We start from the raw sequence: 20,182 nt of genomic DNA on the forward strand, positions 1-20,182 counted from the left end.
TTACAATAGTACAGGATTCTGTATTTGTCTACATATTTACTTTTACCAGGGAACTTTATATTTTCATAGGGTTTTATGTTCCTGTTTATCATACTTTCTCTTCAACTTGATGAGTTCCTGCTAGCATTTCTTGTAGGACAAGTCTAGTGGTGATGAAATACTTCAGCTTTTTATTTACCTGGGAAAGTCTTAATTTCTCCTTTCTTACTGAAGGACAGTTTTACAGAATATAGTGCTCTTAATCAGCAGTTTTTTCTTTCACTACTTTGAATATCATTCCACTCCCTTGTAGCCTGCAAGGTTTCAGTTGAGAAATCTGGTGATAATCTAATAGGAGCTCCTTTGTACATGACAAGTTGCTTTTGTCTTGCTGCTTTCAAGATTCTCTCTTTCTGACTTTGATAGTTTGATTATGATGCATCTTGGTGTAGGGCTCTACATTTATTCTAGGTGAGTTCTTTGAGCCTCTTGAATTTGTATGTCCACTTCTCTTCTTGGATTTGGTGGGTGTGCAGTCATTATTTCTTGAAATAGGCTCTCTGCCCCTCTCTCTTTTTCTTCTCCTTCTTGGACTCTCATAACCTGTATGTTGTTCCATGTGATGTCCCTTAGCCTCTTCATTTTTTCTTTTCATTCTTTTTTCTTTTTGCTCCTCTGCCTCAGTAATTTTGAAAGTCCGGTCTTCAAGTTTACTGATTCTTTCTTCTCTCTGGTCAAGTCTGATGTTTAGTTCCTCTAGTGAATTTTTCAATTCAGTTATTGTATTCTTCAGTTTCAGGATTTCTGTTTGGGTCTTCTTCATAGTTTTTATCTCTTTGCTAATGTTGCCATTTGTTAACGCATTGTTTCCCTGATTTTGTTAGTTGTTTATCTGTGTTCTCTTTTAATTCATTGAGCATCCATATGATGGTTATTTTGAATTCTTTGGTAATTCATATATCTCCATTTCTTTAGGGTAGGTATCAGGGGACTTAATATGTTCTCTTCAATGGGCCAGGTTTCCCTCTTTCTTTGTATGTCTTATCTTCTGTTGGGACTTCAGCATTTGAAAAATCAGCTACCTCTCCCACTTTTTGTGGTCTGGTTTTGTATAGTGAGGACTTTCTCCAATGAGTCCAGCTAAAGATTCTGAACACCTCTTAAGCCTTATCTAGAGATGTGACCTCTTTGGGCTTGTGCCTGTAATCTAACAAGTGAACAGGCTTGCCAGTTTCTACCCAGGATCTCCCCCTGGCATCTGTAGGCAACGCTGCGGCTGCTGTGGTCCTGTAGTAAGTAGTGTCCTGTCATGGTCCCACAGGACATCCTGCAGTGGTACTGGACCCCCACCTTGTTGTCTGTGGGTAGTGTGGACTCTGGTGCACATTGATCGCCTTTGTTCTCAGCAGCAAAGGGGCCACCTGTTCCCGTCAGTGCTTAGATTCAGGGAAGACAGAAACCAGTCCCTCAGGAAAACCCCTGAAAAGTCAGAACATTGGACACATATTCCACTTCTTTCTCTTCCCAGGGAGAAGTTGGGATTTGAGGGTTTCCTCCTAATCACATCATGCTGGGGAGTGGGTCACTTGCAAGCGAGTGCCTTGAATTTTCCTACTGGGCTTTGAGGCAGCTGGTTTCACACTCGGCTTGGGTACAAGTGCAAGTAAGTAGTACAAGAACTATTTAACTGGTTTCCGGATTTCTCACAAAAACAATTGGTCCATATATTGTTGTTAAATTTGTGTCTCCATGGGAGAAGGAGGGTACAGGGCTGCCTATTCTGCCATCTTGCTGATGTCGCTCTGGATTGGAATCCTGTTAAATGAATTTATATTTGTTTTATTGTGTAGATTATGGTCTGCCTTGGTAAGTACTCCATGCAGATATGAAAAGAATTTGTATTCTGTTCTTGATAGGTGGAGTGTTCTATAAATGTCAATTAGGTAATTCAGTCGATACTGTTGTTCAACTCTTATATATCCCTACTAATTTTCTGTTTGCTTGTTCCATCAATCATTGAGTTGAGTTTGAAATCTCTGACTATACTTTTATATTAATTGTGGATTTATCTCTGCAATTGTAACACATTTTGCTTTACGTATTTTGAAGTTCTGCTATTAGATGCATAAGAAAGAGAATAGTGGAGGACAGAGGAATGGACACTGAGATCAGGAGAGAAATGAGCTTGATTTTTAAGAAAATTACATATATGATAACTGAAAATGAATCATGAAAGTATACAGATTGAGAAGGAAGAAATAAAATGTATTTGTCCACAGATCACGATTGTTTATAAAGAAAATCCAAAAAAAAAAAATCAACAAGAAAACCTCCTCCTGGAATTAATAAGTGATTATAGCAAAGTTGCAGGAGACAAGGTTAATGTACAAAGTCAACTGCTTCCCTATATACCAGCAATGAACCACTGGAATCTGAAATTAAAAATACAATACCATTTACATTAGACCCGTGCCCCCAAAATACTTAGGTATAACTCTAACTAAATATGGACAAGAGCTATATGAGGAAAACTACAAAACTCTGATGAAAAATATCAAAGAAGATGTAAATAAATGGAGAGATATTGCATGTATATGGAAAAGAAGCCTCAATATTGTCAAGATATCAATTCTTCCCAACTTGATCTATAGATTCAATGCACTCCCAATCAAAATCAAAGCAAGGTTTTATTTTGATGATATTGATATACTGATTCTAAAGTTTATACGGAGAGGCAAAAGACCAAATAGCCAACACAATGTTGAAGGAGAAGAACAAAGTCAGAGGACTGACACTACCCAACTTTAAGACTTATTATAAAGCTATAATAATCAAGACAGTGTGGTACTGGTGAAAGGAGAGCTAAACAGAATAAAAGCCCAGATACAGACCCCACACAAATATAGTCAAGTGATCTTTGACAAAGGAGCAAAGGCAATTCAATGGAGAAAGGACAGTCTTTTCATCAGATGGTGCTATAATAACTGGACATCCACGTGCAAAAAATAAATCTAGGCACTTACTGTATACCTTACACAAAAATTAACTCAAAATGGATCACAGACCTAAACGTAAAATGCAGCAAGATTAATCTGCTATAAAATAACATAGGGGAAAATCTAGGTGACTCTAGATTTGGTGATGACTTTTTAGATGCATCAAAAGTACTATCCATGAAGGAAACAATTGCGAAGTTCGACTTGATTAATACTAAAAATTTCTGCTCTTTTAAAGACACTATTAAGAAAATGAAAAGACTAGCCACAGACTTGGAGACAATAACTGCAAAACACATATCCAATAAAGGATATGTATCCCCAAAATACCAAGAAATCTTAAAACTCAATAATAAGAACACAAACAACCCAATTATGGACCAAAAGTAAAAAATAGGCAAAGATCTGAACAGACGTCATATCAATGAAGATATACAGAGACAAATAAGCATATGAAAAGATGCTCAACATCATATGTCACCAGGGAATTGCAAATTAAAACAAGACACCCCTTAGAATAAAAATCTCTGTTTATATATAGATCTCGTTGTTTCTGTTTCTCTGGAGAACCCCAACTAATACACATGGCATTCTCAGCTACTTATATGCATAACTTTTCTTCATTACTTTATTTCTAGAACTAATTGGAGCGGCAGGCACACTGTGCGAGGCTAACACTATATGTAGACATGAGAGCATTCACCATCTTACATTCTTTTGCTCCCTGTAATGAAAAGGGGTTCATTTTCTTTTCCCTCTCATTCTTTATCCGTATTTCTGTCAAAGCCCAACTTATATGAGGGATGAGGGCATAGACAACATTTTTGATAATTCGCTTAAGAGGAAAGAAAGCTCTAACCCGTCTCTTTCACTTCTTGTAGACTAGCAACTGTTAGCAGGACAGAGAAGGAAGAAATGTGTATGTGAGCGATGGTGGTGGTGGATGGGGGCTGGAAAAAAATCAGCTGTTGTGGTCTGAAAATTTCTGGTAAAGGGCATTAAAGAAATACTTCAGGAAAGGTGGAAGAAGGACCAGGGAGAAAAAGCCTAATGTTTGAGCTTGTTGAGTAAAAAAGGTGGAAGAAAAAAAACAGGTTACTGAAAGGAAAGAAAACACAGGTTTTCTCTTTACCCTGGAGACTCTCAGCACCCAGATAATGAGCTTTAAACAACTAGAGTTAATGTATGTCTATCCACAGGAAAATAGTATAATGACTTTCTCCAAATTTAACCTATGAATTTATTATTTGGTTTGAATTATCTCAATGTAGTGGTCACCATCCCCCCTTATGTCCTGCTATTCTTCGATAAGAAAAGCAATTTTCCCTCCTTTCTTTTACACAGAATTTGAGTTGGCTCTAAACCTTTCCAAAATCATTCTTCCTGATTGGATTGCCCTTCCCCTACTCTGACAAAACTATTCCACTCTTCTTTTTGTCTCATATATTTTTATGGTACCTCCTGTCCATAAATATCTGCTTCAGATCTTGACTGAAGAAAAAATGCACTTCAAAGCTGAATCTGTAACAAACCTCTTCAGAGCGCTGCCCGTTTACAGTATAATAACTAATTTTGTGACTATTATAATCTATTTTGTTCCAACTAACATCCAATTTTTTCACGTCTTTTTTTTTTTCACTCTCCTTTTTTTCACTTACTAAATGTAAGTTCATTAACTTTAACCATCAACTTGGGGAACTGTCAACAGTTCATATTATGCCTAATCTCTGGGAACGTGCAAAAAAACCGTTATTATTGCTTATTATCCAACACCCAGAACAGTACCTGGCACATAGCATGTGCTCAATAAATATTCGGTGTCTGAAGGAGTTAACGTGACATTTATAAAAGCAATACTGATCTGTGGAACAAGGACATCACAGTTAACTATGCCAGTCCTTTCTTGTTTCAACACGGAGGCCACGAATTGAGGACTTAATTTTTTTTTTTGTTTAATTCTGGAACGTTCAACATTGTGTCTTAAAGAATCCATATAGTAAAGATCCCGATCTCTTCCTAGTACTTAAGTCAAAAAGGTCACCGCCTCCAAGTTTCAGTCTGAAACTCTCGCTCTTGGGCCAGAAGCTAGGCATTGCTTTCTGTTCATCCAGCTGGAGCGCAACGTCAGCCCTTCCCGTGCAACCATCACTTCGCAACACGCCCCGCTGTCCTCTCCCCCGGGTCGCATCCCCGCTCTGCCTCTCACCCCAAACCACACAACACAGGAAACCACCATTCCGCCAGCTCCGCGGGGACTCGACGACGCTAACCCTGAGCCACAAGACGCGTTCCTAACCGCGCGTTTTCCCTCCTCTAAGCAGACTGGGTCTCGTCCAGACCGTATTTTGCTCTCGGAGCACGCGCCCTTCCTCTCGGCTGAGCGCTCCGCCCTGCCAGAGCCGCCCCGTTAGTCAAGGACCGCCTTCCTTCTTCTCCAAACTCCTGCGACGACTTCCAACTCGCTCGCTCGCCCCAGACCCCGCCCCGCGGCCCGAGCGGCGCGGCAGGCGCATGCCCCGTGCGCGCCGCCTGCCCCGTGCCGCGCCCGCCCCGCCTCCGCTCCCCGTGGGCCCCGTGCGCCGCGTGCGGCTGGCTCCCGCCCCGCCGCGCACGCCTGCTCGTTTGCGGACGCGCGCACCTGGCGGGGTGAGCCCGGGCCCCGGAGGCCCCGAGCGAGCGGCGATTGGCTGACGCGGTGGCTGCGCGTGGGGCCTGAGAAACTCGGGGCGAGCGCGCAGAGTCGGGTCCCGGGGCGGGGCCGGCGCATCGCAGGTAAACGGGTGGGTGGGAGGCTCGGGCGCCCGCGGAAAAGCGGCGGTGGGCTTACCCCGGCCCGGAGTTTCCGGCCGCAGCCTCCCAGGAGAGGGAGGAGGAGAAGGAGCTGGAGCAGGGCCGCGCGGACTCTGCGCCCCGGGAATACTGGCCCCGCGCGGCCGGGAGTGATGGGGCGCGGTCGAAGGTCAGCGTCGTGGGGTTGTCAGGTCCTCTTTCTGGCCATGATTTGGGCATCTTCCCCTGTTTCCTACTGCAAGAGTTCAGCAGCTGGACATTTATTCAAGGGTGTGGGTTTTTGTTTGTTTGTTTTTCCCTTAAGTCTCGGTGAGTTAGAGGATTCAGGTCCTGGCTCAACCTGTGATTGACTCCCTGCCCTTGAGGGTCACTTAGCGTCTTGTATTTCAGTTCTCACACGTGTAAGTTTCGGCGGCACGCTGAGCCATGCTGTAGAAAAACACGCTTAGAATTCTTTTGGTTCACTATGTCTTGGGCCGCAGATTTTCTAACTAGAAGTTGCCACCCCCCCCGACAGTACTTATGAAGTACTTTAAGCTCCACGGATGGAAGGAACTGGATAAACACAAGATAGCAGCGTTATTAGGATGGTGGAAAGAGACAACTTTCCACAAGAACAGGCTTTTTGAAAAGCTCCTTTGAACGTTTTATGCAGATTAAATCACAGTGGTAGTAGTCAAAGCTAAGCCTAAACAAAACTCCAGTTCTAGGAGGGTTTTTTTTCTTCCCCAGGTAACTTTAACATACTCTCACAAGTTAGTGGCTTTTCGGAGTTTCTCCTTGGGATCGAGTGTGGAACTAACCTAAAATAGTTATATGATCATTTGGGTATCCTATGCAAGTGTATACCAAGAATATAAATTAAAACAAAGGTGACTTTTCTATATAAGGTAATAGGAATTAAGATAGCTCATTGGTAAGAGGTAATGATGGCAAATTAAAAAAGTGAATGGGAGATATACACAATTTTCCTTCAAAGGCAGTGTTTATAGGAATCCTTTTAGTATGTTAGTTTTTAAAGTAGACATACAGAAAAGCCTGTCAATCATAAGTGTACAGCTCAGTGAATTTTCACAAAATGTGCATACCCATGTATCCGGTCCCTAGATCAAGAAAGAGCATTATTTGCATCCCAGAAGTCCCATTTTGTGCTCCCTTTCCAGAGGTAACCACTTCTCGATTTCTAACATGATCTGAATTTACCTATTATTGATTTTATATAAATGGAATCAGACAGTATATAGTTCTGTGTGTCTCATGTTTGCTTAATACTGTGTTTGTGAAGTTTATACGACTTATGTAGCAGTAGTTTGTACTCACGCTGCATAGTAATGATCTAGTTTGGGCTATTACCAATAGGGCTTCTGTGAACATTTTTGTAAGTATTTTGGTGAAGATGTGTGCACATTTCTGTTGGATGTATATCTGCTAGTGAAATGGCTATATTATAGGATATGCAGATTGGTATTTCTGGTATACAGTACCAAAACGTTTTTCAAATTAGTTGTGTCACTTAACACTCTTGTTAGCAGTGTTTTAGAATTCTGGCTCCTCCAAAGACTTGCAACACTTACCCTTGTCTTTTTCATTTTAGCCATTCTGGTGGGTATATGGTGATAGCACATTGAGTTTTTCCCCTAATTTCCTGAATAACTAAGGATATTTAACACCTCTTCATCTGTTTATTAGCCATTTGGGTGGACTCTATAGCAGGGGTCACCATATTTTCTGTAAAGGGCCAGATAGTAAACATAGGCATTCCTTGCGTTGTAGGTTTTCGGTTGACAGTGCTGTGTGAAGGCGAGAGTGTCTGCGTTTTAGGCTTTGCAGGCCGTGTACAGTCTCTGTTGTGCAGTCCTCCCTCAGTGTCCAGGCATTGGTTCCAGGACCCCTGCGGATTCCAAAATCTGCGGATGCTCAAGTCCCATGTGTAAAATAGCATAATAATTGCATATAACCTACATGCATGCTCCCATATACTTTAGATCATCCTAGATTACTTATAATACCTAATACAATATAAATATTATGTAAATAGTTGTTATACTGTGTTTTTTAGGGAATAATGATGAGAAAAAAAGTCTGTACGTGTTCAGTACAGATGCGACTGTTGTAGGCCTTTCCACTGGGTGTTGGTTGAATCTGCCGAAAGGGAACCACAGATAACAGAGGGCCGACTGTATTTTCTTCCTTCCTTTCCTTCTTTCCTTCTTCCCTCCTCTCTCCTTCCTTTCTTTTGTTCGTTCTTTTTTCATAGTTTGCTAACCCCTGCTATCTTGAAAAATGACTGTTCAAAAATGACCATTCAATCTTTTGCCCATTGGTGGTGGTGAAGTCATTAACTGACATGGGCTATATGGAGAAGTATAAATACGTAGTGGTATTAAGTAGAGTGTGCTCTAGTGTTTTGGGTTTAAATTTCAAATCTCTAAACCCACTTTCTTTGCTTTTTATCAGTTTTACCTCAAGACTAGTTGGAGACCTGTTTGAGACTTCTCGGAACTGTCCTTCTTGTTCCTGCTTTCTCCCATCCCTTTAAAGCTGAGGAACAAGAGAGAGGTAAGAAGTGAGAAAAGAAAAGAGGGATGAGTATCCAGACAGTTCTGGATACTTTGAGTAAAAAAGTATAAAGAAGCATAAAATATTTTTTGCAATACTTTGAAATGGATATTGTCTTTTGAGCTGTTCCATCTTAGGATGGCTTGATTGAAATTTATATCTACCTGATAGAGTATACTCCTAATGTTGGAAATAAAGTTTGGGCTGTTGCTTCGGCCATGAACCTCAACTGTGGCACCCGTGCCCAGGATGTCAGTCCTCTCTTCCTTGTATGCCCCATTGGGCTCTCCGGTTCGTTTACTCTTACTTTGGGCCCTCTGCCTTTTGCTCAGTACCATCAAAAACTTTCCTTGAATATTTTTTCAGCCTATGTTAACATTTTTAGCTAAAACTTTCTTATTTTTAGGTGGTTTATAGAAGTGAATTTAGGTATATATTTAGATATATATTGCTAATGAGAGGCTTGGGGTATGGATAATTGAGTTTTTTTTCAGTCTTACTTGATTGTTATGCAAGATAAACCACTAGGCCCAACTTCCACCACCAACCCACTGCTCTCCCCAAGTCTTTCCTATATAGAAATTTCAGATACAGTTATGCATTTATATACGTGTATATATACATATATTTTGAGTAATACAAATACATTCCTACTTTGTAGTTCCCACACAAAACAATTGTACTCATATACAGTGTTTTCTCTGCTCTTCTTGAATCAAAGTTGGAGTCATTACAAATTATTAAGGCTGGTAAAGGGTATGTGCTGGTGGAGGGGATTCTCTGACAGGTGCCCCTCCCCCGCCCCCCCGCCTTGGCTCCTGATCTCATACAGTAGCCAATAGGGTATCTAGGTAGTACAAATGTCTAATGGTACCACCTCCTGACTGATGTTTCTGTATTAATAAGGATCTATCTGTCAGTCCGGTTGTCGTCATTAGCTTCCTACAGTACCTACTCCCCTGGACAGTGCCTGCATTGCATTGCTTTTGTTGAGGTCTGGAACTCTGTTTTGCAGGATTCCAGTGGCGACAAACATTGTCTTTTCTGTTGCAGTTTGTATTTTTAGATACTTCATTGAGGTTATATTTAATCGGATTTGCTTCGTTTAAGGTGGCTGTGTTTCTCTGCTATGATCTATGATCTGTTGCTTTTGTTCTTTACTTCCAGCACATGATCTTATCACTAATATGTTCAGATACCTGGGACTGGGGATGGGCTGAGGCTAGCTCACTTTCATACAAGCACCTGCCGCCTACAGAGATAACTGGAGGGTTGATGGGAGAAAAAGAGATAATGCACAACATTAATCAACTCCTGCTGCTGTTGTTAGCACTGCATTATTATTCTCTTTCTTTTGAGTTTGTTGGACTTTAAGACTACTATAAAGAGAGGATAGGGCTGTTTTAGGGCATTGACTGCAAAGGCAGTGCGCTATAGTGCGAAGAGCGCTGGGCGTAAGAGCAGAATGGTTGCAGCTCACTGCCTGTTTGTGTTAACCTTCCTGGGACTCGACTTTGTTTTGCAAAATGAGGCATTTTGACCAAGTATCTGTAATCTTTGGTAATCTTTTCCAAAAGATACAGTAGAGAAGGACAGAATTTAGAATTTAAATGACTCTAGAGGTCATTTAGGCTACCCTCTCAGTTTTTTCAGTGAAAACTGAGAATTTGAGATTGTATTTAGTCAGCTAGTTACTAGAATCCAGTTCTCCTGACTTTTATTCCGGTGACTTTCTGTTATGCTCTTTGTGATAGGAACCCTCTAAGGTAACCCTGGGATTCACACTCTTGTGTAATCCTTCCCCTTTGGGGAGACTAAACCTGGAGGCTGACTTCTAGTAGCACATGGCAGAAGTGGTGGGATGTCACTTCTGAGATTAAGTCACCAAAGACTACGGCTTCCTTTTTGCTGCCCTCTCTTGCTTGCTCCTTTGATAAAGCCAGCTGCTATGTTATGAGCTGACCTATAGAAAGACCCACCTGTCAAGGAATTGAGGGTGGCCCTTGGCCAACAGCCTGCAAAGAACTAAGGTCACAGTTCACTAACCCGCTAGGATCTGAATCCTGCCAACAACCACTGAGTGAAGTTGGAAGATCTGGTCCCAGGTAACCTGGAGATAACTGTAGTCCTGGCTGACACCTCGATTACAACCTCGGGGGAGCCCCTGAGCCAGAGGGCCTGGCTAAGCATCACCTGATTCCTAACCCTCAGAAACTGAGATAACAGACGTGTTGTTTTAAGCTGCTGAGTTTTGGGGTCACTTGTTGGGCAGCAATAGATGACTAATAAACTGCTCTTATTAATTTCAGAAAATTTTTAAGAAAAGAGGTAGTCCATTGTAGTTTTTGTGAACAGAACTTTGTTCTGTTTTTATCATCTTAAATATATTTGAGAATATGTTACTTTTACTTTTTGAAAAATAAAATAACCATTTATCTATAAATTCTGTATTTCTTTTGACTATAACTTAATCGCTAGGTATTTGTTTTCTCTCAAAACTGGCAACATAAAGAGATGATTACTTTGATGTTGAGTTTGGTTTGGGTTTCATTAAAATGGATGACCAATGGAACAAATTTACCATAGAACTGCTTTTGGCAGTTGGCATGAGTTTGGCATGGTATCAGGTATTGTCTGTATTGAAGGATTGAAGGCTTTTTTTGGTGAGGAAGATTGGCCCTGAGGTAACATCTGTTGTCAATCTTCCTCTTTTTTTTTTTTTTTTTCCCTCCTCAAAGCCCTAGTACATAGTTGTAAGTCATTCTAGTTCTTGTATGTGGGATGCTGCCACAGCATAGACCAACTAGTGGTGCATAGGTCTGCGCCCAGGATCTGAAACAGTGAACCTGAGCTGCTGAAGCAGAGCTCATGAACCCAACCACTCGGCCACAAGGCCAGCCCCCCTGGAGGCATTTTTAATTAGATTTTATTCTGTTTGGGATGTATATAGCCTGGTAGTCCACTCTTTTTTATCCATAGATCTGCATTAGGGTGATTTGATTATATATAAATATTATTTTGAGAATTGCCTTTAGTATCCTTGGATTTATGGGTTTTGGAAGCTACTAGAATACAACAGGGATCATTTTACTAGAACCTTAATCCTGAATCTTGTTTTATTTTCTGTTGAAGCATACCACCTTCCCATCTTCATAGTTTTATTTTGAGGATTTTGCTGCTGTGGAACAAGTTTTGAAAAACTGTAAAAACAAATAAGTACGTAGATAAATGACATAGATCAGTTAACTTTTTAATAACTTTATTGTGAAATGTAACACACGTAAAGAAAAGTATATAACATATATGTAAACAGTTTAATGGATGATAAAAAATTAACACCCATATAACTACCATCAAAATATTTTGAATTGAATAATCATTTGAAACCTGTAAGTACTTGCTTTGTATTTGGTTGTTTTTTTTAAAAAAAAATGTGTGAGTGTGAGTGTGTGCGATGTGAATTCTGCAGTTGATGGGTACAGTGTGTGTCTATGAGGTGAAGTTTGTTAATGCTGTTATTAAAATCTCTTTCCTTACTGATTTGCGTGTGTGTGTGTGTGTGTGTGTGCGCGTGTGTGTGTGCTTGATTGACCATTACTGACAGTTTACTGTGTGTTAAATCTCTCTCCGTAATTCTGGATTCTGTTTCTCCCTAGTAGAAGTCAATTTTTGATTTATTTTGAGGTCATATTATTAGAAGTGTATAATTTTACAGTTGGTCTGTCTTCCTATGAATTGAACCATTTTGCCCATTAAGAAGTGTCCCTTTTTATCTTTAGTAATGCTTTTTGTTTTAAAGTCTAGTCTGTTTTGGGGCTGGCCCCGTGGCCGAGTGGTTAAGTTCGCGCGCTCCGCTGCAGGCGGCCCAGTGTTTCGTCGGTTCGAATCCTGGGCGCGGACATGGCACTGCTCATCAGACCACGCTGAGGCAGCGTCCCACATGCCACAACTAGAGGAACCCACAACGAAGAATACACAACTATGTACCGGGGGGCTTTGGGGAGAAAAAGGAAAAAATAAAATCTTTAAAAAAAAAAAAAAAGTCTAGTCTGTTTTTTTAAACTTTCTATTTTGAAATAATTTTACTTACCAAAAAGTTGGAAAAATAGTACAGGGAGTTCCTGTAAAACCTTCACGTCTAATGTTAACACAACGCATGATCATAGTACAGTTATCAAAACTAAGAAATTAATGTTGTTGCAATACTGTTCACTAAGCTATACACTTTATCAGACATCACTGGTTTTTTCACTAATGTTCATTTTCTGTTCTGGGACCCAGTCCAGGTCTCAAGTTGTATTTAGTTAAGTTTCCTGAGTCTTCTGCAATCTGTGACCTCTTTCTGATTTCGGTATAGCTGTGTCAGTCTTCTTTTGGTTAATGTGTGCATCATAGAACTAGAGTTTTAAATTGGGACATCATTGTCTTTCAATTGGAGTGTTTGGTAATTGGATCATTTCATCCATTCCTATTTTGTATTATTTCACTTTTTATTTTGGAAATTGCATCTACTTTACCATTCTTATAGTGGTTACCGTAGAGGCTGCATGCGTCCTGGAATGTATCCTTTCAGACCTTTCTTTATGCATTTCCTTACATGTGTATATGTATCCAGACATATCCTTTTGGTTTGTTTGCTTTTTAATTTTTTTTTCCTCCTTCTTCTCCTCAAAGCCCTTCAGTACATAGTTGTATGTTGTGGTTGTGGTCCTTCTGGTTGTGCCATGTGGGATGCTGCCTCAGCATGCACCTGGGATCCAAACCCGCAAAACCCTGGGCTGCCAAAGCAGAACGTGTGAACTTAACCACTCGGCCATGGGGCTGGCCCCTAATTTTCTTAATATAACAGAAGTTATACTTTACAATTTTAAAACTACCCCTTCTAATTCAATTTTTTTTTTTTCCTTTTGGTGAGGAAAATTGGCCCTGAGCTAACATCCGTTGCCAATCTGCCTGTTTTTGCTTGAAGAAGATTGTCCCTGAGCTAACGTCTGTGCCAGTCTTCCTCTATTTTGTATGTGGGATGCTGCCATAGCATGGCTTGATGACTAGAGTGTAGGTCTGTGCCCAGGATCCGAACCTGCAAACCTTGGGCCACCAAAGCAGAGCAGGCATGCTTAATCACTAGCCCACCAGGGCAGTCCCTTAATATTTTATTCGTCTTCTGATGTCAATATATGTCTGCGTAGTGTTTAAAGTGTGTATGTACCATAGTTTGTTTAATTTTTTAATTACTAATTTAAATACTATAAACAGCACTGCAATTGATATTCCTGTTTGTGTATGTTTGCACCCTTTGCTGGAGCACAGATTTCTAGAAGTAGAATTGTGGAATCTGTTTGCACATTGAAAACTTTAACGCACATTGTGGGGCATTCTTGTTATTTTTTAATGGCATAATTTTTACAAAAACGATATGTGCTCGTTATAAACTCTTTCAGGCAACATAAATAAATAAAAAGATGACAGCAAAACATTATCCTAAATTCTCTAACCCCAACCATTAAAAACTGCGTGTCCAGCATTCTGTTTCTGTTCCTAAGAATGCTCAAGATTAAGGGGAAAAAAGCCTACACATAGGCACATGGTTGTGAAATTTCACAACACTAAGAATGAAGAAATATCCTGAAAGGTTTCGAGAGAGAAAACAGAAATAGGCTTCTTAAAAAGAGAAAAGAATTGAATATGCCAGCATCAGCATCAGTCTTCGTAACCAGCCATATTAGCTGCTGATTAGAACACAGCGTCACAATGATTTCAGTTTTGAAGGGTATTGAAAAGCATATCCAGTTTTCAACCCCAAAACTCAAGGCTGGTCAACAGTCAATGAAGTATATATATTATATAGCCAGTCCTGCTTACTTTTGATTAGTATTTGCATTATTTGTTCACTGTGCTCTATAATCCTAAATACAATATAAATAAATACGTAAATAATATATATAAATAAAATAAAATAGAGTTAGGAAAGGGTAATTTGTAGCATATTTTCATTTTGTGTTGACAGGGTTCAGAACACGCTACCCCATAGTATGGCGCCTTGGCATGATGAATATTTTAAACTGAAGGAATTTGAGAAACAGCAGGTGCAGGCTGGACCCTCTGACCTCCCCCTGCTCCCCTGGAGCGGGTCCTAAGAGCTTCATGTGAGAGGTGCCCTCCTTCTACTGAAAGGAGCATCCTCATCTCCAAAGATGGAAGGATGCTGCCAGAAGGCCCAGCCAGGGATCCAAAGAGGATGAAGTTTTTCCTTCCCTACAATGTGCATTTTGTTATTTATGTATTTATTTATTGTAAGTAATGTTTTGATTTTAGGAAGTAACGTCTTATCAAGTATGACCTCAGATCATGTAATTTTATGTTAAGGTACAAGGATATAAGTATTCATCATGTAATTAGAAAAATTTTTGGAATTTGAATGGTAATTTCTTATAGATCCTGTTTGCAGTTGGGTGTTGAAATGCTATTTTGCGTTAAGTCTCAACGATATACGTATAAACTGAAGAAAATTTAAACGTTTATATTCGTTCTTTTTAATAAAGTGTTTTCTGAAGTATGACAGACCTCATTTTTAAGCAGCATGTCTGGAAACTAATTAGTACTGTATTACTTTTGTTATCTTTTAAATTTAATGTGAATTGAAGCCATTTCCTTAATTTATGTCAAACAGCTTATTGCCAGCATGGGAGCTGCAGATAGTGTGTGATGTAGCTTATGCTGTCCCAAAGTAGAACATTTGATTCAGTGGCATGAGCTGGCACAGTGGGCAAGATTATTCTAATTCATTTGGGTAAGTGAACTGTAACTTAGGAGGTTCGTACACAAAAACTCACTGAGTTTCTTTGTGATTCTTTACTGGTAAGAAACTTGGGTTAGGATTTCAGCGGCTTAATTCCTATTGCCTTTATTTCATGCAGGTGATTAATTTTCAGCTTAGTTTAAATTAAAATCTACCTACACATCTTTAAAATGCCTATATTTTTGTTTGTTACCATTTTAGAATTAAAAGCTCATTTAAAATATTTCCTTAGATGATTAGTAGCTGGTTGGTTCTGGAAGCTCATGTTTGGTCTACATATAAATATACGTGAAAAATTAAAGAAAATGATTATCCTCACAAAGTCTTTTGGAATAGTTTTTCTTCTAAAATATATTCTTAATTTTACTAATTACTTTGAAAAACAAAAGATTGTATTATTTGCCTATCAGTGGATAAAAATTTAGACTTCTCTTCAACACTGCCACATTGATGTTAATGAGATTCTAAAAAGCTGCCAGACATGTTTCCTCTAGTGCTGTTCACCATGTGATCTTGCCATCCAGTGGAATATTAAACAACCGTTGAAGTGATTTGAATAAAAATGCATGTGATATAATATTGTGAAAAAATCAAATATGTGTAGACGTTGATTACACACATATAAATCTGGAAAACAGAAATGATGAAGGGAACGCACTAAGATTTTAAGAGTATTTTATATTTTGGTGGTTATGTGAGGGGTGATCTTTTTTGCTTCTTTCTACTTTTGTTTTAGTGTATTCCGGACTATTTTCTATAGGATATGGTCATTTGGTCAGAGCTTTGAATTTGTATCTAATATTTTTGTCTGTTGTCTGTGATTTCTACAAAATCAAGAATTCAGCATCATTTGTCCTTAATATTGGGTCACCTCTGACTTTTCCCAGTGATTATAGTTAGAGTGTAACCATTGTTTTTGTTCTAAGGAATATGATTTTTAAGCCCTTTGAAATCTTCTAAATGAGTTGTCAAAAGATTGAAAAGTAAGTATTTAGAAAAATGTTTCTTGTTGTTTTTCAGAAGTTTAAAAAATTGTCAGTTACTTTCTGAGATCCCCTGGCTGTGTCACCTCCCGGGCCTTCCCTTTCCCAGCTCTCACGGGGACTTCCCTTTCACTCCGTCCCTGTGCCTGTTGTGCCTTTCCCACTGAATTTAGACTGTTTCCAGTGTCTCCTCAGGGTCCAAGTGTTCTGAAGGTTCCAAGGCTTTGATGCTCCAGCGCCTTCCCTGAGACCTGACCAACACCTCTGCGCTCTCATGGCTTCCTGGGAGCGTCCCTGCTGCCTTAGGGATGCTCCTGGCGCTCAGAGAGCAAGCGCTTTGCTCCAGTTGTTTCCATCTCCTTCTTCTTGCGCAGTTTCTGAGGTCATGTGGATCTCATGCTTGTTGGTGTTGTGTTTTGGTACCTACTTTTGTGGTAGATGTTTTGTTTATGGGTTTGGTTTTGCTATCCTGGTCACTCGCTTTATCTGCATGGAGATATTTGGGGAGATTCAAAAATTATGCTACTTCTACTAGAGTCTTCTTGGAATCCTCCTGGCTTTTTGACACAGTCAGTTATTCAATTTAAAGGCTTGTCCTTTTTGAAGGTATGCTCTGCTAAAATGTTCTTTATTTCAAGATCATAGAAGATAGTTGCTTCAATTTTTTTAAGTCCTTACTGTATAAAATGAAAACCTAGCAGCTATTTTTGTTTTGGAAATTTTATTTGTCTAATCTGAAATTTTAGTGACCATTAACCCCTTGATATCCCCCTGATATATGATTTGCCAGAGGCTACAGAGTTAATAACTGGAAGCACCTTGTCCAAATATTCACTTTATGATTCCACAGTAGTCAGCCTGAACTAGTTGTAGGGAGTACCTGAGTGAGAGGGAGCTCTGTTCAGAAGGTGTTTTACATTTCAGCTAACACATGGCTGTGCTGGGTTAGGACTCTCTTCTGGGTCGTATGAGAAATAACCCCTCCAGGGGCCGGCCCGGTGGCGCAGCGGTCAATTGCACACAGTCCGCTTCGGCGGTCCAAGGTTTGCCAGTTCAAATCCCGGGTGTGGACATGGCACAGCTTGGCACGCCATGCTGTGATAGGCATCCCACATTTAAAGTAGAGGAAGATGGTCATGGCTGTTAGCTCAGGGCCAGTCTTCCTCAGCAAAAAGAGGAGGATTGGCAGCAGATGTTAGCTCAGGGCTGATCTTCCTCAAAAAAAAAAAAAACAAACAGAAATAACCCCTCCAGCGGGAGTGGAGATAGGCCTCTTGTCAGGCTTCTGATCATCGAGACTTCAGTTTCTTTCCAGTTGGTTCATGACTGTCATCCGTCTTCTATTGTAAATTTGTTCCATAAGAGAAGCTGAAAATGTCTCTGAACATAGTAGGTGGTGTGAGAGCTGGAAACTCACGAGGCGTGTGTCTTAGTCTCCTGTTGCTGCTGTAATCGCTGTAACTGATCACTACAAATTTAGTGACGTCACACAAGTTCAGGATCTTACAGTTCTGCAGGTCAGAAATCTGAAATGGGTCCCCCTGGACCAAAGTGGAGATGTGAGTAGGGCTGTGTTCCTCTGTCGAGTCTAAGGGAGGCTCTGTTTTCTTGCCTTTTAATGTTGCCAGAAGGTGCCCACCATTCAAATCTGATGGTGAATTTCTCCAAGGACGTGACCAGTTTACACTTTATAGTCTCTTCATGTGTTCAGTTCTCTGAATTTATTCAATGTAGTTAATTTCGTTTTCAGGTGTATTTATATGTAGACCAGTTTTGTTAAGTTTACTGTGAAATTAATTAAAAGGGCGGAAGCATAAGCTCTGGCAACGTCTGTTTCTCCACTAGATGGAGCTATATGCCAGTGTTATTGCTCCGTAGCATACCAGGGCATGTGTCTGGTGAGATAATCCTAAAGTTAAATTAAGTAACCCAGATACTAATACAGTTAAATAAGTGGCTTATTGGTTATATAACCACATGTAAAATCTAATTTTATTCCTTATGTATAAAAATATGTCCCAGTCACCTGTGAGGAATGTCTATAGTTGGTTTCTTTCATAGGGTTGCTAAGTTTCTGTTGGTCTATCCTTCTACTTTGTCAGTACCCTATGGCCAAAAATGTAAAAAGATTTTCTATATATAGTTGAGATTATCTTAAATGACTTCCACTTAATGATTTGCCAGAATAACTAAAGTTGTGCATTCCCTTTGGTGTAAATAGAATGACTGATACCTGTGGTATGCATAATGCTCAGGCTAGTGGATTGATCCCTTGTAGATGCTTCTGCACCTCCTAGTTCAGTTGATTTATATACTTACCAAGCGTCACTTGTGTTTGTCCCAAAACCTCTTTATTTTAGTTGTATCAGTGATCATAATTAATTTAAATTAAATTTAAAGAAGCTAATGGAAATATTACAAAAAGTGTTTTTCCCATGAAAACTAAGGTGAATTTTTTGGATCACTCAGTCAGGGTGAATTGCTAAAAAAGTTACTGTCAAATTAGGTGAGTGAGAAAGCTGTGAAAATAACTAGATTTTGCACTTTTTTATGGAGCAGGAAGTGCTTAGAATTCCATAAGTTCTGTACAAAAAATGTTTTTATTTTACGGTGTGATTGCAAATGTGCCAGTTTCACATTTTGGTTCTTATCACTGAGAAATAACTCTCCAAGAAATTTTACTTGAAAGTGGTAAATGTCCTGGGTGAAACATTTTAAAGTTAGAGAATTTACTTAAGTTCTTAGTAGTTTTAAAATTCGTTTCTCTCTTAGTGTTACTGTCTTGCTATAGCTTTATGTGCTTAACTGATTATTATTTAGAGAACATCTAAATAAAATAAAAAAGGTATTTACATAGAAGAAAATAAAACTGTTCTACTTTATCAAAGGCTCCAGATATACAGTTTAGCAAATCACAGAGCTTTTTTAGTCTTGATTTTGAGTAAATGTAATAATTTTGATTTTTATATTATTCCAGATTTTTTGATTTGTTGCTGAATTGTTTTTAGCCAAAAGATTTGGAATTTGATCCCTAGGTTCTCTGGTCTCTTCATGTTTAACTAGCAGGACAGGCAGTTTTGGTTCAGTAGTGAGTTCTCTAACAGGAGTTTCTCCTTCCCCACCGTAGTCCTAGGAGAGCAACTTCATTACTTAAAAAAAAAAAAAAAAAAAAAAAAAAAAGTGAGATTTCTTTTTCTACTTTTATGAAAACAGCACTGCAGTAGGAGGCAGAAGGTCTAGGTTTTAGTCCTAAAATCTAGAACCCAGAACAATAAGTACTTGCTGAATAAATTAATGAATGAATAGCTTTGCTACTTAGTAGTTGTGAGATTATAACCTGGTAAATTAACCTCTCTTAGAGTCTTATCTATAAAATGAGCTTTTATTAATTCAAAACACATTTCTTGAGTGTTACCAGTCAAGCACAACAATGAGAAATATGAGCCACCGGCCTTCAGAGTGCTTAACTGGCAGGAACAGATAAGTAAATAGTTAATACGCACTGTGACAAGCGCTCCGATGGCCGTGTGTTCACATAGAGACAGCGGGCAGCCCCTCTAAACCTGTAAACATTGGTCAAGCATTTCTTAGTGGGGGTAGGGAGACACTGATTTTATGATCCTAAAATTATTATACAGAAACATTAAATGACTAATTTTCTTTCCACTAGTTGAAGGAAAAAAACATTTCTGAAAAAGATTTTGCAAAACATTTTTCAGTTTTCTGTAGTTCTTTTTTTCACTTCTGAACTATATTTATGAGTTCCTTGTGAAGCATATTTATGAGTTTCAAAATTAGATAATACTGTAAGTCATCAGAAAAGGGCCATGGATTGTTTTCTGAATTTTAACTGCAACTACATGTGTAGTAGATATTTTTGAGGAATGTTTAAAAATTTCCAATTAAATAGAAAGTAACGTATGGAAGCCTTGGTTAACTGGCCCCTGTCCTTCTAATTTATTCCACTGCTGTTTCAGTGACCCTCATAGATGCCTTTACCCACCCACTCTGCCCCTGAATCCTGATTGACTTGCCTGCGTTCAGTTTAAACAGAACTGACACTTTATAATTTTGAA

The 20,182-nt window shown here is 39.3% G+C and overlaps 1 protein-coding gene across 27 annotated transcripts in view; it reads left to right on the plus strand.

Annotated features, from left to right (window-relative positions):
- Positions 1 to 5,449: 5,449 nt before the first annotated feature.
- Positions 5,450 to 20,182, plus strand: part of MIPOL1 (mirror-image polydactyly 1) — a 302,383-nt gene continuing 287,650 nt past the window's right edge. For 7 of the 27 annotated variants that reach the window (XM_070629257.1, XM_070629222.1, XM_070629163.1 and 4 more), the window contains exons 1-2: positions 5,496 to 5,934; positions 8,223 to 8,324. The gene's annotated coding sequence lies outside the window, so the exon portion shown is untranslated. Of the gene's footprint in view, positions 5,935 to 8,222; positions 8,325 to 20,182 lie in introns of all 27 variants that reach the window. The other 20 variants (XM_070629096.1, XM_070629076.1, XM_070629107.1 and 17 more) reach the window with 11 other exon arrangements.

Source organism: Equus przewalskii, chromosome 1, assembly GCF_037783145.1.
Source record: "Equus przewalskii isolate Varuska chromosome 1, EquPr2, whole genome shotgun sequence".
In the NCBI taxonomy this organism is placed as follows: Eukaryota; Metazoa; Chordata; class Mammalia; order Perissodactyla; family Equidae; genus Equus; species Equus przewalskii.